This window comes from Ricinus communis, chromosome 3, assembly GCF_019578655.1.
Source record: "Ricinus communis isolate WT05 ecotype wild-type chromosome 3, ASM1957865v1, whole genome shotgun sequence".
NCBI classification, from domain to species: Eukaryota; Viridiplantae; Streptophyta; class Magnoliopsida; order Malpighiales; family Euphorbiaceae; genus Ricinus; species Ricinus communis.
The window spans coordinates 21,316,542-21,331,394 of NC_063258.1; the positions used below are offsets into that span (position 1 = coordinate 21,316,542).

Here is a 14,853-nt window from a genome sequence, read left to right on the forward strand (position 1 = left end):
TAATTGTTTAATTTTCTTGACTTTTGCGTTTTGCCTTAACTAAGCTTTTTAGATCATAATTCTTGGTGCATTGCAAGCATAGTGAAATAACTTGTTGTGTGGTTATTGATTCACATAAGAATCCTTGAAAACAAGCTGAGTGGTGTGAGTTTTCAGCCTTGTGTGATCATTCTTGATTGTGCGAAACACGAGTGACCATCCCCATTAATTGAGAGTAAACACGTGAGGGAGTGTTGGTGAGGTCCTTAATTTCCTTCGATTTTTTTTTATTGCATACTAACTCTTATTGCAGCATGTCAAGTGGTTCTAGTGGAGGTAATAATGTGCCAACTACCGACATACCCACAGCACAAATGCATGAAAATGAGAGGGTGCAACGAAGCATAAGAAATATGAATGAGCAAATGGAGAGGTTGCAACTTGACATGGCAGCCCAACGAAGGGAAATGGCAACCAATCAACAAGCCATTATGGACCAAATTAATGCACTTGCCCGAGGTCTGGGAAATAGGCTTGATGAAGGGGGGAATGTGCAAGGTAATCATGGGCAGCCAATTGGGGTGAATGAGGATGACTTTGATGAGGGTTTTGAGGAGTATGATAATGCAACCTATGGTGGGGTTGGTAGAGGCCTGGGTAGAGGAGCTAGGAGATACCAAAATCTTGGTAGAGGTAGAGGACACTTTGGTAGTGAGTTTGGTGGTTATGGGAACTATGATGATGTTGATAGGAACTTAGGTAGTATCAAACTTAGTATTCCTACCTTCTTGGGAAAAACTGATCCGGAGGCATATTTGGAGTGGGAAAAGCGAGTTGACCTTATCTTTGATTGCCATAACTTTTCAGAGGAGAAAAAGGTGAAATTGGTGGTTACCCAATTTAGTGACTATGCTATAGTTTGGTGGGATCAGTTGGTGGTTAGTAGGAGGAGGAACATGGAAGAGCCTATTGGTAGTTGGATTGCACTCAAAACTATCATGAGAAAGCGTTTTGTACCCAAACATTACCATAGGGAGTTACATCAAAGACTCCAATCTTTGAGGCAAGGTACAAGGAGTGTTGAGGATTTTTATAAGGAGATGGAAACGCTCATGACTAGGGCTGATTTGGATGAGGATAGAGAAGCTACCATGGCACGATTCATTGGTGGGCTTAATAAGGAGATTGCTGATAGGGTAGAGTTGTAACATTATGTGGAGCTTGAGGAGTTAGTTCACCTTGCAATTAAGGTGGAAAAGCAACTAAAACCTAGAGGGACAGCAAGGTTTGAATATAAGGGCACTTCGAGTGGGAGGCCACATTGGTCTAATTCTTGGAAAGGAGGTAAGAAAGGTGATGATAAGGTTATTCCCAATGACAACAAAGGGAAAAGCATTTCAGGCAACAAAGACACATCTAAACCCGAAATTAACAAAGAAAAGAATAGAGACATCAAGTGTTTCAAATGCTTGGGGCGTGGCCATATTGCTTCACAATGTCCAAACAAGCGGGCAATGGTGGCTAGAGACCATGGGGAGATTGAAACAACAAGTGAAGAGAGTGATAATGATGATGAGATACCACAATTGGAAGACGGCAGTGATGATTGCATTGAGGGTCCTATGGGAGGTGAGCTCTTGGTGGCTAGGCGCACACTAAGTGTTCAAATGAAGGAAGATGATACCTTGGAGCAGCAAAGAGACAACATTTTCCACACAAGATGCCATGTACAAGGTAAGACTTGTCTTGTTATTATTGATGGTGGTAGTTGTACAAATGTTGCTAGCACTTTAATGGTTGAAAAATTGGGTTTAAATCTAATTCCACATCCTAGACCTTATAAATTATTATGGTTAAATAATTGTGGTGAGATCAAAGTGAATAAGCAAGTTGTTGTACCTTTCACAATTGGTAGATATTCAGATGAGGCGCTATGTGATGTAGTGCCAATGCATGCTGGCCATATCTTGTTAGGTAGGCCATGGGAATTTGATACAAGGGCCTTCCATGATGGCTTTCTAAATAGGTACTCATTTGTGAAGGATGGGAGAAAAGTTACTTTGACACCTCTTTCTCCTAAGGAAGTGTATGATGACCAATGTAAGTTAGAAAGAGAGAGGCGTGAGGCTGAAAATAACAAAAAGGAGCATGAAAACCCAAAGGGTGAGATTCAGCCTAAAGAGAAAACAAAGGCAAAGGGTAGTTTTTTGGCTAGGGAAAGTGAAGTTAGGCATGCATTTCATTCAAGTCAGATGTTATTTGTTGTTACTTATAAAGATGTATATTTGAACACTCACCGAACTTGATCTTTCCTTGCCGAGTGTGTTTGCTAATCTTTTAGAATTTGCTGATGTCTTTCCGAGGAAATGCCAAGTGGATTACCTCCTCAAAGAGGGATAGAACATCAAATAGACTTCATACCCGGGGCTTCCATACCAAATAGACCAGCCTATAGAAGTAATCCAGAGGAGACAAAGGAGCTTCAAAGGCAAGTGGAAGAACTGATGTCAAAAGGGTATGTGCGTGAGAGCTTAAGTCCTTGTGCGGTTCCAGTGATTTTGGTTCCAAAGAAGGATGGCACATGGAGAATGTGTGTGGACTGCCGTGCAATCAATAAAATAACGGTAAAGTATCGTCATCCCATTCCTAGGTTAGATGATATGCTTGATGAGTTGCATGGTGCATGTTTGTTTACTAAGATTGATTTGCGTTCTGGTTATTATCAAATTTGCATGAAAACTGGTGATGAGTGGAAAACGGCTTTTAAGACTAAATATGGTCTATATGAGTGGTTAGTTATGCCGTTTGGGCTTACAAATGCACCTAGTACTTTTATGAGGTTGATGAACCATGTCTTGCGTGAGTGTCTTGGTAAATTTATGGTTGTGTATTTTGATGATATCTTAGTTTATTCCAAGTCCATTGATGATCATGTCATGCATGTGCATAGGGTTCTAGACATTCTTAGGGTAGAAAAATTGTATGCCAATTTAAAAAAGTGTGCCTTTTGCATGAATAAAGTAAATTTCCTTGGTTTTGTTGTTAGTTCAAAGGGGCTCGAGGTTGATGTGGAGAAAGTGAAAGCAATTAGGGAGTGGCCAACACCTAAAAACATTAGCCAAGTTAGGAGTTTTCATGGCTTGGCTAGTTTCTATAGGAGGTTCATTAAGGACTTTAGTAGTATAGCTGCACCTTTGAATGAAATTGTCAAGAAAAACGTTGGGTTTACTTGGGGTGATGCACAAGAACACGCTTTTAATATGCTTAAAGATAAGTTGTGTGCTGCTCCTTTGTTGGTTTTACCTAACTTTGACAAAACCTTTGAGATTGAGTGTGATGCTAGAGGCATTGGGATTGGGGCTGTTTTGATGCAATAAGGCAGACCTATATGCTATTTTAGTGAAAAACTAAATGGAGCAGCCCTTCGGTACCCAACCTATGACAAAGAACTCTATGCTTTGGTTCGGGCCTTGCAAACATGGCAACACTATTTATGGCCCAAAGAATTTGTCATCCACACGGATCATGAGAGTTTGAAGCATCTCAAGGGGCAAGACAAACTGAACCGAAGACATGCTAAGTGGATGGAGTTCATTGAGACATTCCCATATGTGATCAAATACAAGAAAGGTAAGGAGAATGTGGTTGCTTTGATGCACTATCTCAAGGTATGCTTTACTTACTACTCTTGATTCTAAATTGTTGGGCTTCGAGTTCATAAAAGAGTTGTATGTGAGTGATAATGATTTCGTGGCATGTTTACAACTTGTGCTAATGGGGCTTCGCTGATTTTTATGTGTTTGAGGGATTTCTTTCAAGAAAAATCGCTTTTGTATTCCTAATTGTTCTTTGTTGTATTGGTTAGGGAAGCACATGGGGGCGGTTTAATGGGTCATTTTGGGGTGCAAAAGACTTATGATATTCTGATTGAGCATTTTTATTGGCCATGCATGAAACGTGATGTGCATAAAATTTGTGGTCAATGCATTGTGTGTTTGAAAGCTAAGTCCAAATTGCAACCCCATGGGTTATATACACCTTTACCTATTCCTGATGTTCCTTGGACAGATTTGTCTATGGACTTTGTGCTTGGTTTGCCGAGATCTAGGAAAGGTAGAGATAGTATATTTGTTGTTGTGGATAGGTTTAGTAAAATGGCTCACTTTATCCCTTGCCATAAAAGTGATGATGCTGTCCATATTGCTGATTTGTTTCTTAGAGAAGTTGTGCGTTTGCATGGAGTACCTAAGACCATTGTTAGTGATAGAGATGTTAAATTTCTAAGTCACTTTTGGCGTGTGCTATGGGGTAAGTTAGGAACTAAATTACTTTATTCTACTACTTGCCATCCACATACAGATGGACAAACTGAAGTTGTGAATAGGACTTTGATTCAATTGCTTCGTGCTTTGATTTCTAGGAGTTTAAAATCTTGGGAGGATTTGTTGCCATATGTTGAATTTGCATATAATAGAGCTGTTCATAGCACTACACACACTTCACCATTTGAAATTGTATATGGTTTTAATCCTTTAACTCCTATTGATTTGATTCCTTTACCTCTTAACAAGCTTGTTAGTGTTGAAGGTTCTTCTAAGGCAGATTTGGTTAAAAAGCTACACAAACAAGTTAAAGAGAGAATTGAGAAGCAAAATGCAAAAGTGGCCGAGAGGGTTAATAAAGGACGAATTCCAATGGTATTCCAACTTGAAGATTGGGTTTGGGTGCATTTTTGCAAAGAAAGGTTCCCAAATCAAAGAAAGTCTAAACTAAGTCCAAGGGGTGATGGTCCATTTCAAGTCCTTGAGAGGATCAATGGCAATGCCTACAAGATTGATTTGAAAGGTGAGTATAATGTGAGTGGTACATTTAATGTAGCTGATTTGAGTCCTTTTGATGTAGGTGATGAACTTGATTCGAGGACGAATCATCCTAAAGAAGGAGGGAATGATATGGACATGGCCAAGCTTAAAGATGGACTTGATGGAGAGGACAACAAGAAAACCAAAGATAAAGCTAAGGATCCATTGAGCATGCTACAAGGCCCAATTACAAGGTCAAGGTCCAATAAGCTACAAGAAGCCTTAATTGGCTATATGCAAGATCGGGCTAGTCAAGGAAGTCCAATTGGTCATGCTAGGATAGGCCCAAGTAAAGACACATCTGAATGGGCTTTATTTAATGTTTTGCAAGTCCAAATACATGAAGACTAATGTGGGCTAATATTTGGGTTGAAATCTCTTCTTTAAGTTCAGAACAATGTTATTGCCTATTTTTCTTATGTGGCAGCTAGGGTTAATAGTTTTACTAGGGTTTATTATGTTAGGTGGCTATAAAAACGCCCCTTAAGTTGTATTTTGGGGATTTGAATTTTGATAAAATTATAGTAGTTGTTTCCTTTGCATATTTGCTTGAATTCTTGAATTCTTGTTGAATGCATAAACCACTTATCAAGGAATTGATCTATCCTTGTGGCGTGTTAAGGGTTAGGGTTTAAAGAACTTAGTTTTCTTTAGGTTCTGATCTTGATCAACCATACCTTGCAATCTGATTTAAGCGGTTCTTGGGTTTTGAAACTCAATTTGTTCTTGGGTTTCTAAGATAGTAATTCACGGGTTCATAATCATTAGGGTTCGTGGTTCTAATCCTTGGAGGTTCTTAACAAGTTGGATTTTAAAATTAGAGTTATATTAGGAATTCATTCACTTTGAAAAAAAGAGGTCAATGAGTCTTCTTTTACTTTTTTTTTTGAAAGAAATAAATATTTAATATTAATTTTTAATTAGAATATATATTGCAAATTTGTTATTTTCATTTAATTATTTATTAATTTAACTTAAATTATACATTAACTAATTACTTAGTTTTTATTTTAGCCATTAATCATCACTTGAATCAAGTCCGATCTTAAAATAAAATATTTCTCTATATAATAATATTTGTATATATATTTTAAATATATTGAGTCGATTCGGCTGTACACAGAGTCGATTGGCTGTACGTATAACCAAATCGGCTCTATATAGTGATAAACTCATCATCTATTTTTTTTAAAAAAATAAAAAATCATAGTAACCAGATTGTTTTAAATATTATTTATATAGACTCAAATTTATGCATATGATATTGTGCAGGAGTTTGAACCAAAAATGATGGAGAATAGCTTCAAGTTAGAACATGATCACTTTGTATGGTGTGACAATCATAAGCTTTAACTTATCGGTTTAAATTTTTTTTTTTATTAGTTACTCATTAATAGATATCTAATCACATATGACTATAAGTTGAATTATATTCAATTAAATGAATGTGTTAATTTATTTTAGTAGAGTTAAACTTCTACAATTAGACTTATATTTAATAAATTATTAATATTTTTAATAATAAAATTATTTAATAAATGATCTAATTAATTAAATAATCAATAAGGCTATTTTAGTAAATTTTTTTGTCCTCCCCCTTCACACATTTATATATATGTCATGATTCAATTAAATGAATATGTTGATAATTTTAACTGAGTTAGACTTCTAGAATTAGACTTATATTTAATAAAAAATTAATATTTTTATTAATAAAATTATTTAATAATTAACCTAATTAATTAAAATAATCAATAAAACCATTTTAGTAAATCTGTCTGTCCTCCCTCCTTCACACATTTATATATATATATATATATATATATTATGATTATGACATTTAGACTTGTTGGTATACATGTTAAGGTTGTTAATGGTGCCTTTAAGCTTATATTTTTGCATTTAGAGAAAGGAGAAATTACTGTGACTTTTTGATATTATCATAATTTATAATTTTCACTATATATATATATATATATATAAAGAGTGTTTTGGCATATAGCTTCTTTTTTTAATAAGTGGCATCACTCAATTGTTTAAAGTTATTTTTTTTAATATTATGGTATTTCTATTATATTCTTTAATGTTTTATACTTTCTATTTGTATATAGCGTTTAATGTAAAGTAAAATATTTATTTTTTAAAGTAAAAGAGCAATTTCTATATTTTTTTTTCAATCAGATATTAGACTTAAGAGAATAAATGCATTAGCTTTTAATGTGAAGTAAAACAACCACCTTAAAAGAGCCTTTCTAGTTTTCTTTTTTAAATAAGAAATTATTTCTTTGTATTTTTATATTTCTGTTATATTTTTTACTTTTTTATGCTTTCTATTTGTATCCAACATTTAATATAAAGTAAAAATCAATCTTTTTGTAAAACAACCATCTTAAAAAAAGTCGTTTTAGTTCTTTTTATTTTAAATCAGAAATTATTTCTTTGGATTTTGATATTTTTGTTATATTTTTTCTTTTTAATGCTTTTTATTTGTGTCTAGCATTTAATATAAAGTAAAAATCAATCTTTTAAAGTAAAAGAGCCATTTCAGTTTTTTTTTTTAAATCATACATTAGGCTTAGATCACACAAGCATTAACTTTTAATGTAAAGTAAGACACCATCTTAAAAGAGTTCTTTCAGTTCCTTTTTTTTCTTAAATCAAAAATTATTTTTTTATATTTTAGTTTTTTTGTTATATTCTTTTCCTTTTTAATACTTTCTATTTGTATCTAGTATTTAATGTAGAGTAAGACATCCATCTTTCAAAGTAAAAGAGTCCCTTCAGTTTTTTTTCTTTCTAAAATCAAATATTAGACTTACGTCAACACATGCATTTAGCTTTTAATTCAAAGTAAAATAACCATTTTAAAAAAGTCCTTCCAGTTTTCTTTTCTTTTAAATCACATATTAGACTTAGATCAACACATGCATCACCATACAATTATTTGAAAAACAAATTAGTATCAAACAAATAAATCATAGGAGTTCAAGTGTCTTTGACGAAACTTGGAGAGAGGATTCTCTTTAGCACTTGAGCTCCTCCATCATCTTTTTCTTTTTTATTCTCCTTATAGTACCGATCGAAGAAGAAGAAGAAGCGACAAGCATAAAATAAAATTTCTATTTTCTTTGTTCTTTGACCCAATGTTTGATCATTCAAAGAGAGGCTTCGTGAAGACGGATTTATATTGGATGTTTCACTTTTCTTCTCATTTTCTTTTAGAGTTCTAATATATACATTTGTTGTTCTATGCTCTTCAGTTTTGTCACGACCCCACCCGTGGGCCCGTGACCGGCACTAGGGAATGGGTAGGCTTAAGGCCACCGAAACCCATAGTAAGCCTGACACTCACTGATTTAAACAAATCTCATCTCAAATTATCTTAATAGCTACATTCTACATAAATACTTCGGTCTGCCAGAAAAACTAGGCGAGACCTGAAACTCAGAAAATTTACAACTGATGCATCTACTATTACTACTGCGGAGAATCTAAGATTTACCAATTTACATACCAAATCAAATACATCACCCGATGATGAAGGAGTCGGGTTACTGAATAAGAGTCGCGAGAGGACTAACAGTCACGAATCTGAAAAACAGTAAAAATGAGACTGTCAGTCTCGAGAGTGAGCTAAAATCATATATCTAAAACAGTTTCAAACATTTCAATATCACATTTATTTAATTTTAAAAATAATTAATAAATCACGCGAACCATACGTGTCATGTTAAGACATATGTGTCATGCCATGCTTAAACAAAAATTATTCCACATGCAACAGGACGGAGTACTTCAGTATAACCCTAATCCCAACTCTAACATCTCGATTTATTTCAACACTTATGTCTCAACTAACCTCAACTCTAACATCTCAAACCTCTCATTCCAACAGGACTGGCGCCCAGAGAGCAAAGCTCGACCAGGGACCTTACCTCCAGTCCGGTCACTTAACTCTCAGCCTTAGCTTTTCGGCTCTCTTATCCAATAAGACTGGCGCCCAGAGAGCATAGCTCGACCAGGGACCTTACCTCCAGTCTGGTCACTTAAATTTCCAAATAAGCCGGCGCCCAGAGAGCAATGCTCGACCAGGGACCTTTACTCCGGCAACCACACTCTACTAAGCCTAGAGAGCGATGCTCGACCAGGGCAGGTCCTAATCTTTCTTTCTCAAAATTTTTACCTCTTTACCCTTTTCCTATCTCTCTCATATTATATTGGAACACTCATCCAACTTCTATGTTCTACTGCCGTCCCATCCTGAGTCATCATGCAATATTAAAATTGGTGATAAAGGAAAAACATATTTAAATAGTAATTAAAAGCATCATGAAAATAATGATAATAATTAAATGAAAAATTAAAATTGAAAATGAATAATCACAGTAGCAAATCAAATTTTATGCATGACACGTGCATAAGCGATATATGACTTTAACTCACAGAATTGGGCGACCTCCTAGCTCTGCTCCGGTGCCTCAGTTGGAGCGAGCCGAACAGACAGATCATCTAATCACGGAAAACAATTTATCAAAACGCTGAAACAATCGATCATTAATCCTAGGTCTAGACTCTAAGAATCTCGACTCGGGAGAATTCTACCGAAAATCCGGCAGAACCTCCCCTACAACATGAACATTACCCCCCGTAAAAACGGGTCCAGGACCTGCCAGAAGAACACTTCAAATATCCAACAATTTAAACAACGGGAGTCGGGTCCCAAACTTCACTATTTCCCGACTCCGCCACACAGCACAAAATACGACTATGGCAAGCAAACTGACAATTATTTTTGACTCACAAATATCATCAAATACTCAATATAATCCAATAGACACAATTAAACCAAGAATTCTAAAATTAACGGGCCAAAGAAAATTACCGAGACGCTCGATCGCTCGGTCGACTCGCCTCCGGCCGCCGGAGTCCGATCGACGATCCGAACATACCATCGAACTCATAACGACGCGCTGAAGACGATCTCCGCTTCCGATTTTCCGATCTGACACCCGATCATCCGGAGAGATTTGCGGACGATCTCGACCATCGATTCACAAACGAAGCCCGATCGCCACGAAACCAGTGCCATCGCGAAGCTTGAGCTGAGGAAAATCGGGATACGTCCTCCGATCATCCATCCTCCGCCGGATCTCGCCGAAAAAATCCAAAAACGCCGGCTGCCACCATTTTCTCTCTCCACCGGATCTTCCGTTTCCGGCCACCACTGTCGACACCGCCGCCGCCAAAACAAAGCCGAGGCCGAGAGGAGTCGATCGGCACCAAGATCGTGACCATCGGCCGGAAGCGCGGCAAGGAAGCTTCGACCATCTTCCTCCTCGCGAGGCTGCCGTCGCCGGCCGACAGACGGCCCCGACGCCGCAGCTCCTTCCTCCGCGCGCTCCTCTCTCTCCCCCGACATCTCTCTTCCTCCCTTCTTCTTCCCCGACTTCCATTCCTTTCAATATCGACATTAGGCCCCCGAACGTTTCCTTATTGCAATTTGGTCCCTCAACTTTCTTAATTACTTACAATTTCATCCCGCAGAATTCCAATTTAACCCCCAAACTTCTTTTTAGCCTTTCAATTAAGCCCTAACTATTTAATTTGGGCCAAAACCAAATTATTGAAAATACACAATTAAATTAAATAATCAATTTCCAACTCAAAATTTAATACTACTAATCAATTATAATATCAATTTTCCCAAAATTTTTTTATAAAAACATCCTTTATAATTTCTTCCAAAATTTTTCAATATATAATTTTACTTATATAAATATGCATTTGGGAAAATTTTGAATAACCAAAATATAATCATTTCTCAAATAATTTACTTGAATAATTTCTTAAAATTTCAAACTAATTGGGTATAGAAAATAACTCATTTATTTGATTAATATTAAATTTTTCATTAAATCATTTCAAATTAAACCCAATAATAATGAAGCTAAAATTAACTTAAATAAAAACTCATTATTAAATATATAAAAATTCTGGGTGTTACAAGTTTCTTTTCCTCTATTTGTGGGTTTCAGTTGTTTATTAACCTTATATTTACATCTCAAATCATATTTCTTAACAAGTGAAAGAACACATCCATCTATATATGAAAATAATGTCTTAACACTTGTTTTCTTTTTCTTATTTTGCATTATTATATGATTTTTGACACTATTCTCTAAATTGTTAGAGTTCCACTTTCTATACCACTAAATTGTTGTTTTAAGAATTTGATAATAACTGTTGATTCTTTTTTCCCATAAATTACTAAAGTCACTCTCTTCCTTTTTCTTGTCAAATCTTGAATCTCATTGCGTTTTTCGTTTTCTTTATTTCTTTGTTCCTCTATTTTTATTTTGTTGATATGGATTTAATTGTTGATATTATTAAGTTTTCTTTTTTTTTTCTTTTTATTCCACTCTTATTCTTCTTTCTTCTTAGTCCAATATACTAAGATTTGTGAAATTTTTTATGAAAATATTATTTGTTGAAATATACATACATACATACATATATATACATACATAGATGCATACATGAAATAATTATCTTATTAACTTATGATTTTTTTCTTTTTAATCATCACATTTATACTCATAAGAGTAATTAAATTTAATAGCCTATTTAGTGCTATTTGAAAGCACAAATTTTTTATATTCGTTCTCCTTTTAAAGTCTTTTGTTATATTCTTTTCAAAACGTTTTTATTTGTATGAGGATCATATGACACTTAATATCATATTTAGTGCCATTTTAAAGCACAACTTTTTATCTTCCTCTTTATTTTCAAACTCTTTATTATAATTTTATTTCTAATTTTTCTATTCTCATAGGAATTAATTATCTTATCAATTAAATAATTATTTTTTTATTTTTATTGATCATATATTTATTATCATTCATTCTTTGGCTCTTATTTTATTTTATCTCATATTTTTTTACTTTTATAATAATTAAAACAATTTCATTAATGATTATTGAGAATGATTGTATTCAAAAGTGATGATAATATTTTAATATTTTGTTGTTATTTTAAAGTTAATATTTTTACTTATAATAATATGATTTTTTATTATTGTTAAAATAACCCGCTTTATGGTAGACATTAATTTAGGTCTAAAGTAAATAAATAACTAGTCAATGTTTGTTTCAATCAATCATTATCCTCTTTTATCTGCTTTTTTTATTAGCTACTTTAGCCTAAGGATTTAATTGAGGAAAAATTTAATTTGATCCTTAAACTATTATTGACTATCAAATTTATCAAAAATTAAAATTTTATAAAAATAAAATTATTTTTAGAATAGTCTCAAAAAAATTTATCTTTTGCATTGTTTCCGAGAGCTCTGCATAAAGAAAATTCTGACTTAAATCAACTAGTTTTTTTATTCATGTTTATTGCTCGTGATTATATGTTTTTTGACTCATTATTATTAATAAAATTTTATTTTATTTTATTTTAAATCTTAAATTATTTTTTTAGTTTTACATAATTTGCTATTTTTTATTGTCTTTGGAAATTTGCTCTTAAAATTTAATTAAAGTAATTGTATATGTTTATAATTACTTCTTTGATTAATTTTCATTTTTTATACAATTGCTATTTTAGATATAGTTTATTTTTTTTCATATAATAAATATTCAAAGCTAATAGAAATATTATCGTACATTAATTAACAATTAATCACCAGGAAAATTTATAAAATATGCAAAATGTTCAATACATAGTCGTATTGTTTTTGAAAAAAATTTAAAACTATAAGACTTGTTCTAAACTCTCTTTCCTGTATTATTACTACTAAATGATATCTGAAAAATATTGAGTCTCTCGAATGTTCAATATATCCGTATATCAAAAGATTTATTCCTTACATAAATTTATAAAAAAATATATTAGTTATGCATACATTACTTGGAATGTACTATTAATAATATATGCACATGTTCTTTGTACGCTACATTTTTTATTAAGGTTGTTCTTGCACTTTTGGCTCATCTCTTTTAATCAATACTTTTGTTACAGTAGTTGAAATTCCCCGTGATAGCGCCACATACAATTGTCAATGAGAGATTACATTTTGTGGTAAATATACTCCAACATTAGGAATTCTCTCCTTGAACTTTGTTAATTGTCATTGCGAAACACAGTCATATTGGGAATTGCTTTCTTTTAAAATGGACTGGGTACCCTTCATTTTTTGCTGAGACAATGGTATTCTTGGTAAGAAGACTTGTTTTCCTGCATGTTGATATCTATTGGCTATTGTTAGAAATTGTTAGAAAAAGGTTCCCCTAATCAGTCAACAAGAATGAGAGGAGTATCAACTGAAAGACAAATTCATCCCTTAAAAATCTTTCAAATAGATTATTATAAATACACCCCAACGATGATAGAAGTAATTAAAGAGAAGCTTCTTGCTAAGTTCTAAGAAAAAGTAGCTACAGGAAGGAACAGCATACTATACAGCTGTACAAGAAGAGATTTTTTTGATACTTAAATGCCCAAAACACTAAGAGGTTGTAACACCCGGAATTTTTTATTTTTTATATATTTAATAAATGAGTTATTTTCTATACCCAATTAGTTTGAAATTTTAAGAAATTATTCAAGTAAATTATTTGAGAAATGATTATATTTTGGTTATTCAAAATTTTCCCAAATGCATATTTATATAAGTAAAATTATATATTGAAAAATTTTGGAAGAAATTATAAAGGATGTTTTATAAAAGAATTTTGGGAAAATTGGTATTATAATTGATTAGTAGTATTAAATTTTAAGTTGGAATTTGATTATTTAATTTAATTGTGTTAGGACTAAATTGGAAATTTATTTTGGAATAAGGATTGAAATTATAATGTTATTTTTATGGGGTTTTAATGGAAATTTGTGAGTTTGGTATTTTCGTAAATAAATATGTCGGTCAGGGGTATTTTTGTAATTGTGTATTTTCAATAATTCGGTTTTGGCCCAAATTAAATAGTTAGGGGCTTAATTGAAAGTCTAAAAAGAAGTTTGGGGGTCAAATTGGAATTCTGCAGGATGAAATTGTAAGTAATTAAGGAAGTTGAGGGACCAAATTGTAATAAGAAAAAGTTCGGGGGCCTAATGTCGATATTGAAAGAAATGGAATCGGGGAGAGAGAAAGGAGATCGGGAGAGAGAGAGAGAGGGCGATGGCCGAAGAAGAAGGGGAGGAAGGCGGCGGCGGCGTCGGTGAAGCTCCGGGCGAGCATGGCGGCCAATGATAGCGTGAAGCGAGAATCGCGCTTGTGGCGGCTTCAGGCGTGTTTCGTGTTGGCCGAGTTGGGTGGCGATCGGCTCCTCTCGACGAGAGCTTTCTTTTAGCGGCCGGCGGCGCTGTGGTGGCCGGGAGACGGAAGATCCGGTGGAGAGAGATAATGGTGGCAGCTGGCGTTTTTGGGCTTTTCCGGCGAGCTCCGGCGGAGGATGGATGATCGGAGGACATATCCCGACTCTCCTCTGCTCAAGCTTCGCGATGGCACTGGTTTCGTGGCGATCGGGCTTCGTTGGCAAATCGACGGTCGAGATCGTCCGCAAATCTCTCCGGATGATCGGGTGTCAGATCGGAAAATCAGAAGCGGGAATCATCGTCGGCGCGTCGTTGTGAGTTCGATGGTGTGTTCGGATCGTCGATCGGACTCCGGCGGCTGGAGGCGAGTCGACCGAGCGATCGAGCGTCTCGGTAATTATCTTTGGCCCGTTAATTTTAGAAATTCTTGGTTTAATTGTGTCTATTGGATTATATTGAGTATTTGATGATTTTTGTGAGTAAAAAATAATTGTCTGTCAGTTTGCCTGCCTCGTATTTTGTGCTGTGTGGCGGAGTCGGGAAATAGTGAAGTTTGGGGACCCGACTCCTATTGTTTGAATCGTTAAGTATTTGGAGTGTTTTTCTGGCAGGTCCTGGACCCGTTTTTACGGGGGGTAATGTTCGTGTTGTAGGGGAGGTTCTGCCGAATTTTCGGTAGTTCCCGAGTCGAGATTCTTAG

At 34.4% G+C, this 14,853-nt stretch overlaps 1 pseudogene; it reads left to right on the top strand.

Moving 5' to 3' along the window:
• The first annotated feature begins 344 nt into the window (after positions 1–344).
• LOC125369573 overlaps positions 345–14,853 on the top strand; it is a 61,696-nt pseudogene continuing 47,187 nt past the window's right edge.